The following is a 9,829-nucleotide window of genomic DNA, read 5'->3' on the forward strand; positions in this document are numbered from 1 at the left end:
AAAAAAAAAAAAAAAGGAAGACCAAGGAGGGATCACTTGAGCCCAGGATTTCAAGACCAGCCTGGGCAACACAGCAAGACCTCATCTCTGTTTTCTAAAAAAAAATTTTTTTTAAATGCAGACACTCCTAAGAAACTTTCTTAAACTTTAAGGATTAGATGGGAGCACATAGCTTCCCCATCCAGACCACCTTCCTGGCCATGTGACCACTTTCTAGAAAGATCCCTGACCTGACTCTGCACTGCTCCATACATCCACTGATACTATTTGGGTCCTCCAATTGCCTCTATCTGGTCTCTTTCCCAGTGGCTTTTCCTAGAACATTATGTGTCATAAAATATTTGTTAATTCAGTCAAATGGAAAGGTCAGGTGAAAATGCCAATAAAATGATGTAGGAAAAAGAACACTTACAGATATTATTTTTCTAGTGTATGCTTCTTAGTTTTATAAAAATATAGTTTTCTTAACCCCACTCTTGAATTAGTAAATTAGAATTCGTTGAGGGAGATTGGAAATCGACATAGTTTTATAGCATCTTATTGAATAGCTAATAGTTTACATAGTTTAAAAATCCATGTATGCCAGGCAGTGTGGGCATGCCTATCATCCCAGCTACTCAGAGGCTGAGGCAGAAGGATTGCCTGAGCCCTGGAGGTCAAGGCTTCAGTAGCCATGATCCATACTATTACACTCCAGCCTGGGTGACAGAGTGTGATCCTGACTCAAAAAAAAAAAAAATCTGTGTATATAAAAGCATATAAACAACAAAGCAGTTAGACCACTCTCCTTGAGCCCGATCCAAGTCACATTTCTTCTCCCCTATCCTCTATATTATTAATTGCTTTTTGTTTTTTCTTTATACAAATATAAATATATATTTCCTCCTTTCTTGCAAAAGTTAAATATATGTATGTATATATATGTATAGATATGCAACTTGCGATTTAATTTGCTTCATTGAATCCTATATCCTAAAGACCTCTTCACGTTAGAAGTATAAAGATAAATATTCCCGTTACTTTTTTACACTACATAAAATGTCATTGTAAGGATCTATTATAGTTTAATAACCAATATGTTATTGCTTTACACTTCGGTTATTTCCAATCTTTTTGCTATTATAAACACTGAGACAATAAGCGATTGTCTGCATGTGTCATTATTATTCATATAGGTATATGTGTGACTGGATTATCAGAAACGGGTTTCTGGATCAAAGGGCAAATGCATCTGTAATTGTGTTGGGTACTGCCAGTCGCCTCTCCATGGGGACTATGCAACCATGTATGAGAGTGTTTATTTCCCCCATAGTGTTACTGACAGAGAGTACCAGATGTTTGCTGATTTGACAGATTAGAAATGGTATCTTGCTATCGTTTTGATTTGTGCTTCTCTTATTGTAAATGAGGCTGGGTAGTTTTTTATGTGTAAGGGCAGATAAGCTTCGTTTCTAACAGAATCCTTGGATTATCCCTCCTAAGGAATTGCCTCCCACTGGACACATGCTTCCCCTGGGACTTTATACCTGGATAATTCACCTTACTCCTCTCTAAGCAGATAGACGAACATGTTTTGAAACAGGTTTCATAAATCATAGTCCATGATCCACTTCCAGGTTAAACAGGAAGTTGTTAGGAGACACTGAAGATTCTGGTAGAAGTCAGGCTTGCCTGGAGCATCCACCATCATGCTCTGTTCTCTCCTTTAAGGACAATGGCATGTGTCCTTTCCCTACCATGCAAGCTTAGAGGGGAAGTTTCACAGGCCACTTGGAAGGCTTGCCATAAAGTTCCCAGAGTTTGATGGGCATGGGGACTGGTATTTGATTCCCACCTGAAAAGTCTTAACATGTGATACGGTAGCTGAGGTGTAGAGATGTGGCTGCTTTGGATTTATATGTTCTACAGTGACCGACCATCACAGTTTGCCTGGGACCAAAAGGGATCTTGGGATGTGACACTTTCTGCGCTAAAACCAGGACAGCCCTGTGTGAACCAGCACGGTGAATCAACAAGAGTGAAACAAAGGTATTTTCTCCCAAGAAATAGGACATGGATTCTGGAGACATTATCTAACCATGAGTCGTCATCTTCAAAGAATTATGCTAAAGGAGTGCCTGGATCTGCAAAGGCATAGAATGATATAATGGACATTGGAGACTCAAAGAGAGAGGTGGGGAAGGGGTGGAGAGATGAAAAATCACCTCTTGTGTACAGAGTGTACCAGTGGGGGTGGTGAGTACATTTAAAGCCCAGACTTCTTCATCACTATACAATGCAATCATATAACCAAAAAACTATTTGTACCCCCCCAATGCTATTGGAATTTTAAAAAAATAAATAAAAGGAGTGCATGGAAGGGCATGGGATCCAATAGAGGAGTGCACACCTCCCAGGCCTATTCAGGAGCCACAGCAGCTACCCTGAGAGGCACTGTCAGTGCAAAGAACTGCACCCAGAGAACCTCGTGGGATGTTCAAGAAAACCCCAGAAGTGCCCCAATGAAAACCAGCTTGCACTTGACCATCTGCCAGAAGGTGCCGATGGCAGGTCATGCCTGTTCCAGCTAAGGACTGAGCCATCTTCCTCCAGTCCCCTGTGGGAGACACTGGGTCCGCCTGAGACAGAATGAAGGGCTTATTCCCCCGGCTGCTGGGACTGCTGCCAGTAGAGAGTCCTCAGTGGCCACACCGCCTTCCTGGGGAGGCCAGCAGACACTGGCTGATGGATGTGGGAGAATAAAGGTCTGACTCCTTTGCCACAACTAGGGACAACTCTGAAGGGTCGTCTCAGCTTCAGAACTCTCTGGGATCAACTGAGGCTCCATCAAGACTCCTGTCCCCTTTCCTTCCTTCCCCAGGTGGTGGTGGCAAGGCTCCATCCAGAGGCAGGTAGTGCAATCGTTACAGAGTGAGTTGACTGGGGTCGAGGAATTCTGGTTGACACTGTGCTGAATCCAGCTTATCCAATATACCACTTATGGTAACTTCTAGAGACTCTTTCACTATCCCCAAATTGGATAAAATCATGCTATATCTTCTCCTTACTTCACAAAGTCCTCAGCAAGAAACAAAAGATGATTCCAGGTCTTTGAAATAAAGGTAGTCAAAGGTTTAAATGCGCTATTTGAAGATCAAGCACAATTCTCAGAACAGCACCACTAAGTTAACCACAAGTCAGGATGTGGGGATTTTATCTGAGTCACTTAACTCAGTTAGTCATTAACCCAGTTTGCCAAGTGAGTTTAAACTATCTCCTTAATAGAAATAATATGAACCATGTGTTAGCCTTAAGCAAATATGGATGTGTGAACTCCAACTTGGGCTTTTCCTGAACATTTGAAGACCCCTAATCACATTTGGTGGGGGGCCATATGTAATTTTTTTTTTTTTTAATACTAACCATCTTTCACTAAGGTCACATCACTAATGACTGAAGAACAGAAACCTGGACCTGTTTCTTCAGGGGTGTGAAAGGTTGCAGCTCTCTACCCCTGCCTCGAGTTCTCAGCAAGTGTTCTGGGCACTGGTGTATTTGAGGTATTTAGAAAACTTAAAAAATACATGTGCACCCAGCTCTGTTTTCACATCAAGGGTCAAACCAAAAACCACAGGTCAAAAGGAACCAGGAAAAGGAAAAAAAAAATACATTTATCCACAAAATGTATTTTTAAACATCTGTTTTTCCTGTGCAGCTGTCTGGATTGATTCCTCTGTTGAAGAGCAAAAAGCTTTTTAAATGCATAATAATTTTAAAAAGTGTTTTAACTTACCTTAGAACCAGAATTATTTTAGGATTGGAAAGGATCTCATAGTTCATTTAATCAAATTCTTTTTATATGGAGGTGAAGAAATGGCACCAGGAAGATGACTTGCTGGTTAGTGCTGGGACTAAGCTTTTCTGTGACAAGGGCATACTGCTATAATTACCTCGTGCGTGGACATTTATGATATTCTATGACTAATAATCTCATTTGAAAAGTTTCAAGTTCTTCAGTGGTGGAAAAGATGTTGTCCCCTCCAGGTAGTACTGGAGACATTAGGTGAAGTGCTTCAAATCGCACAGTTAATAACCTCACACCTCTGTTCAAAATTCGCGGGCTCTTCATACATTTTAAGACTTTCCTGGCTCCACCCTCTCACCAACCCCGCCCCTCCCTAGCCACACCCTCTCGCCGGCCCCGCCCCTCTCTAGCCACTCCCTGTCACTGGCCCCATCATGTTGGCTCAGCCCCCTCTGGTCCCGCCCTTCTGGCCCCACCTGCTCACTGACCCGACTTCTTGCGAACTTCTTAAGTCCTCTAGCCGGCCCCTTTAGGGCCAAGTGGCTTCCCACATGCCGTGCGTCTGGCGGCATGCCTACTCCTGAGGAGCTACAGGGTAGCCCTAGAATTCCAACACCACCACTAGCTGCCCGAGGTGAACCCTGTGAGGCCCCTGGGACTTCCTCCCCTGTGAAATGAGAAGCCAGGACTGGGGCACCTCTGAGATTGCCTGCTGAAAGTCTGGGCCTCTGGTTCTGGAAAGTGCACGTGGGAGTGAAGAGCATTGTTCTTGCTGGACTTGCATCCCAGACCCACGGTGCGGCTCAGCCTTGCAGCCCTGAGCGCTACAGCCTTCTTGGCTCACCTCCTTGACTCCCTTTACCTAATAACATGAAAGTAAATCAGGTTCGGGGAAAGTTGTCTTCTCATTACAAATTAAAGCAAGAGCCAGTGACTGGATGTGCACTGGTTAAGCTAGAGGGTGTTTCCTGAAGGTTATTTTCAGTGTAGAAATTTTATGCTTGGGGATTTCGAATGAATGAATGAAAAATGTTTCGCTTCAGAACTCAGTTGCAATGTCATTTTCTCAGAGGATCATTCCCTGATAACCCTATATCCCCTGTTTCTTGTTGGCTTAATAGCTAGTCATTTTCCTTATTGTGATTGTAATAAAATAATTATTTATAAAAATTTTTCTTAGCTTCCACATATCCAGCTAGAACACAAATTTCATCTCTCTTTTCATTTTACCCCAGCATCAAGTACAGTATGTGGCATAAAGTGGAAAATCATTAAATATTTGTTGAATGAATATCAACCCTCACTTTAAGAGTGTGGTGCACAGAGCCACAGACTCACTTGGGAACTTGCTAGAAATGCAGATTCTAGGCCCTTACCCCTGCCCCACTTCACCAGAGCCCAGCATTCTGTGGTTCAATAAGCCTTCCAGATGATTCTGATGCACACTAAAGTGTTCTGGTGAAATAGGTTAAGATTTAGCACAAGATCCTATCCCATAAGGGATCTGGAATTATGCAGGAAAGACAGAAAGAAACCTCAGCCTATGGCTTCAGTAAGCACAACCAGACTGGGGGTGGGAGCTGTTGTTTAGAGGTTGGAGGCTGCAGCTTCCTGGATACAAAAGACTCCAAAATACTACATGCATGTTTGTAGCAGCAGGACCAATCCAGCCCCAACCCACTGCTAAGTGTTGAGATGTGAGACTGCCCCATGCACCCCCATTGGACACATTCCCTACAGGCAGGGTCCTTGATGTTTTACCGTCTGTTTTTTTGAAGTAGCCAAATGTGGTGGAGTCCAGACTTGTGACCTCTCGGTGACGGAGACTATTAACCTCTAAGACCCTGAAAAGGCTTCATAGAAAAACGGCATGTCTTCAGCCCAGAGCGATAAGTAATCCACTTTTGTGTATGGGTTGGCTCTAAGGATGACTGCTAGTAATCTAAAAATCTGTTGATTCCCTCATATTTAGAGACTATAGATCATGCATCCTGATCCATACCCATACCCACAGCTATTAGGTAAGCTCCCTGAAAGTTCTACCCAGTGGTCTGGGGAATCCTGGTCCAAGACTGTCGGACTAGGTTTTGTATCCCCTTGTGCCAGAATTAGTTTCGTTAAAACTTATGCAAGGGAGGAGGAGGATGGGGGGCACGTAACAGCACAAAGCGTACCTGGTCCTATACCACGGGGACTGAGGGCCACTTCGAGGTCCAAACTTCACCTGCATGCAGCCCACTCATGTTCATCCTCACTTATACCCCACACCTCTATAATAAAATTTACTTACAAAAAAACATGCAAAAGTGGTGACAAAAACTACACATTACTTAATGCTTAGAACGATTTGAGTCACATAAATACTAAAGAGCGAGAAATAAACATAGAGAATAGACTTGGACTTCACTCCCTTAGATGACTATTCCAAAACTAACTGGAGTAGAACTCACCAGCATGCCCTGGACTGGATCATTTGCATAGCTCCTGGGGTTGCCTACCTTTCTGTTCTGCTTAGTGCCCCCCCCACTCCTTTTGCTCCCATCCCCACCCCAGTTCCCACCCCCATCCTCGATCTTATCCTGATGCAATTATAACCCCATCAATGACTTGCTTAGAGCTCTGTAAACTACTTTTGTGACCTCCCACCTAATAAAAACATTTGGCTTACCCTGCCTGGCCAGAATTATGTGCTTTTTTATTGTTCTTTTCCTAAAAGAAAAGGTCAGTGGTTATATTTGTTTAGAAAATAGATTCACATTGGCTACAAAAGTTTCAGTGGGAAAGAGAAGGGTCCTATTAAAAAGACCTTGACCATGAGCTGGGCATTGTCAAATTCACTGATTCACAAGGTCCTATGAGCACAGCAGCAGTAGATGGTGCTGTGGAAATGCTTCTTTCAGGTTTGTAAAGGTGTTTATGGAGGGTGGGGCATCAGGGAGAGTCTCTTCAAGTAAGTTATGTGAGTAGGTGGCTCAGAGTCCCGTATTACCCACTGATCTCTGAACCACTGTGGTCTCTGCTCATACCTGCAGCTTCATAGGTGTTCCCTATAACCTGCTAGGTGAGAGGGAGAATCTAATGTGGAGTTGAGAAGTAAATGCCAAATATCAAGTCTTGTTTTTAAGAAATTGTCACCAGCAGCATATACTACACGAAGTATGCAGAGTCTTTGGAACTGAACTACCCTGCTTATTCTTCTAGATTATTTCTGGTAGTGAAAATGTTCTTTCTGAAATATGCTTAAGTCTATTTCCAAAGAGTAAAAATATAAGAGGGGAAAAAAAAAGCCAGGCCTGGGCCCAGTCTATGGAACTTTCCAGCTCACTATTTTATTGAGAATCATGTTTTCATAACTGTATTTATTCCCTGTGGGTGTGTCCTAGATTTCATTGCAAATATCCTTTGGTGACCACAGCAATGTCTTTCAATGGAGATCCAGTGCTTTATCCTAAACGCCCCCGCTACAGCTCAGCCAAAGTTTCATGACCAAAACAGATGTTCTTGTTCTCTGGCCAAGAAGTTTGCATCCCTCCCTGTAGATGAGACACCTCATCCCTTCAACACCAGAAGCACCTTCCTGATTTCATCAGGCAAGATGAGCTATTTCTTGGGGGATGACCCAATGTCTTATTTCAAGCAAACGAATAAAATGTATGAATTTAGTGAGCGCATGTGCCTGTTATATAAAATGCAGAGTTAAGAAAATTGTACTGGATTGGAAATAGTGCATTCTTTTCCTGGTGAGTCAGCAAATTCCCAAAATGATTTTGTAAAAGGAAAGATCAAAAGAGTCAGTAAGAAATCTTCATCATCTGGAGGAGGTAACTAAATTGGAGAATTGAAAATTCTTCATCATCTGGAGGAGGTAACTAAATTGGAGAATTGAAAATTGAATGAAAGCCTCAAAGCTATGATAAAACTCTTACTAAAATACATGGTCTACACATTTCTTCTCTGTGATTCTTCTTTATGTTTTTCAAAATTAAATAGCCATGTGAGTCACCTTGGGAGTCTTGTTAAAATGCAAATTCTGATTTGGGAAGTCCGAGATAGGGCCCCAAAGTCTGGATTTCTAACAAACTTCATAGACTGCAGATGCTGCTGGTCTGTGGAACACACTTCGAGTAGCAGGACTGATACTATTCTTAAGCAGCGTTTCTCCAAGTGCAGTCATTGGCTTACCTTCATGACTCTCCTGGGTGATCTGTTGAAAAACAAAGTTCTGTGCTCTAGCTCGGATTCACTAAATCCAGTGTCTAGAGTGGGTACCCAGGAATCTGTATTTAACACACTTTCCAGATGATTCTTTTTAATATTATAAAGCTTTAAAACTGATGCTGTCATTTGGGATAACTAGGAACTTGTAACAGGTGCTGTGAGATTGTTGCACACTCTGAGGAGGATTTGGGCCATGTCAAGTAGGCTCTTGTGCATCTACATTAAGGGAAACTGCCAAGCACTCAAGCAAGTAGGGTATAAATAGCAGATATGAGCAGTCAGGGAGACCAGATGACTGGGAATGAATTTGTATTAGTGTGAATGATGGCATGATACTGTACTCACTTCTATTTCTAGGAGAAATTTTAATTTTAAATATATTGACCAGATGCCCCTCACTGTAGAAAATTCATGATTTGGAAAAGTTGCAGAAAATGAAGTTTTTATTCTCTTATCTTCTCATTTACTTGCATTGTAATTTTAGAGGAGTTTTTTATCACTATTTATGTGAACTCTTCAATTGGCAGTGGGTCCTAGCATTTAGTTTTTATGTGCAAGTGGGGACCAAAGAAAAACCCCAGAATTTATTTATTAAATTAAATAAATTAAACTATTAGAACCATTTGAGTCACATTTATTACATGTTTAAACTTCAGTCACCTTCAAAATACTCTCCGTTTGATGCAATTCTCCTACCGAGATGCTTTTTCCACTGCGTTTTAGTGCTTCTGCTGTTTTTGTTTCACCTCTTCCACATCAAGAAAACATTTCCCTTTGAAGACTTTTTTCATCTGGGGAAACAAAAAATAAGTTGCTTGGGGCAAGTTCAGGTGAATAGGGAGAGTGGGGAACAGGGATCAATTTTGACCAAAAACTGCTGAACACTCAGTGAGGTGTGGTCAGGTGCGCTGGTAAAGCACCCATCATGAAATGGGCAAACGCATTGAAAAGATATCCCTTCTCCCCCCAAAATTTACTGACACCAAACACAGCCTCTCACAGCAATGCTAGCTGGTATACCGATACTGATGGGTTCCTAGAACATTGACCTTGCAGGGGAAAGCTTATACTACTAGAGGCCTGCCCTCCAAAAGATAATTCAATGCGTCTTTGTTAAAGATGATACTTGTTTGATAATAATGATAACTAACATTTGCAATGCATTTATTGTGTATAGTACTTGGAACTGTAAAAGTAAGCTAAGCTTATCATTACAGTTAATCCTAAAAACAACCATATGAGATGTGCCATTGTTATCACCATCCTGTGTTGCATGAATTGCCCAAGGTGACATAGACTATGAGTGGTCAACCAGGGGTCTCTTACATAAATGCACAGCATTTTCAAGGTTATTCTTTCTTTTTCTTTATTTGTTTTTTTTTGGCTCCCCATCCTGCCTTTTCCCTCAGCTATTCATTCAGACAAGCTGGTAACTATCTTCGTATAGTTTTCTAAGTTTATCTCATTTCATACACCCACACACATAAACACACATGTGTATATGAAATATTTGATTTGCTATCATCATTGTAAATTGACTTTTCCGATAATTAGTGACTTGATCATTTTTCATATTCATTTTAGGCATGTGGATTTATTCATCTTCTTTGCCCATTTTTCTATTAGATTGCTTTCTCTTTTCACCAGTTTCTAAGAACTAATTATATATTGCAAATATTGTCAATGTTTCCTGCCTTGCAAGGATTTTTCCAGACGTATTGTCTTATGTATTTTGAAACATATGAAAATTGTAATGTGTCAAATATGTCTTTTTTTTATTTTCTAGCTTCTAGGTTTTTTGTCTTGGCTAAGAATATCCTCTTCTCC

This window comes from Carlito syrichta, unplaced genomic scaffold, assembly GCF_000164805.1.
Source record: "Carlito syrichta isolate Samal-C Ts95f unplaced genomic scaffold, Tarsius_syrichta-2.0.1 Scaffold303116, whole genome shotgun sequence".
Lineage (NCBI taxonomy): Eukaryota > Metazoa > Chordata > Mammalia > Primates > Tarsiidae > Carlito > Carlito syrichta.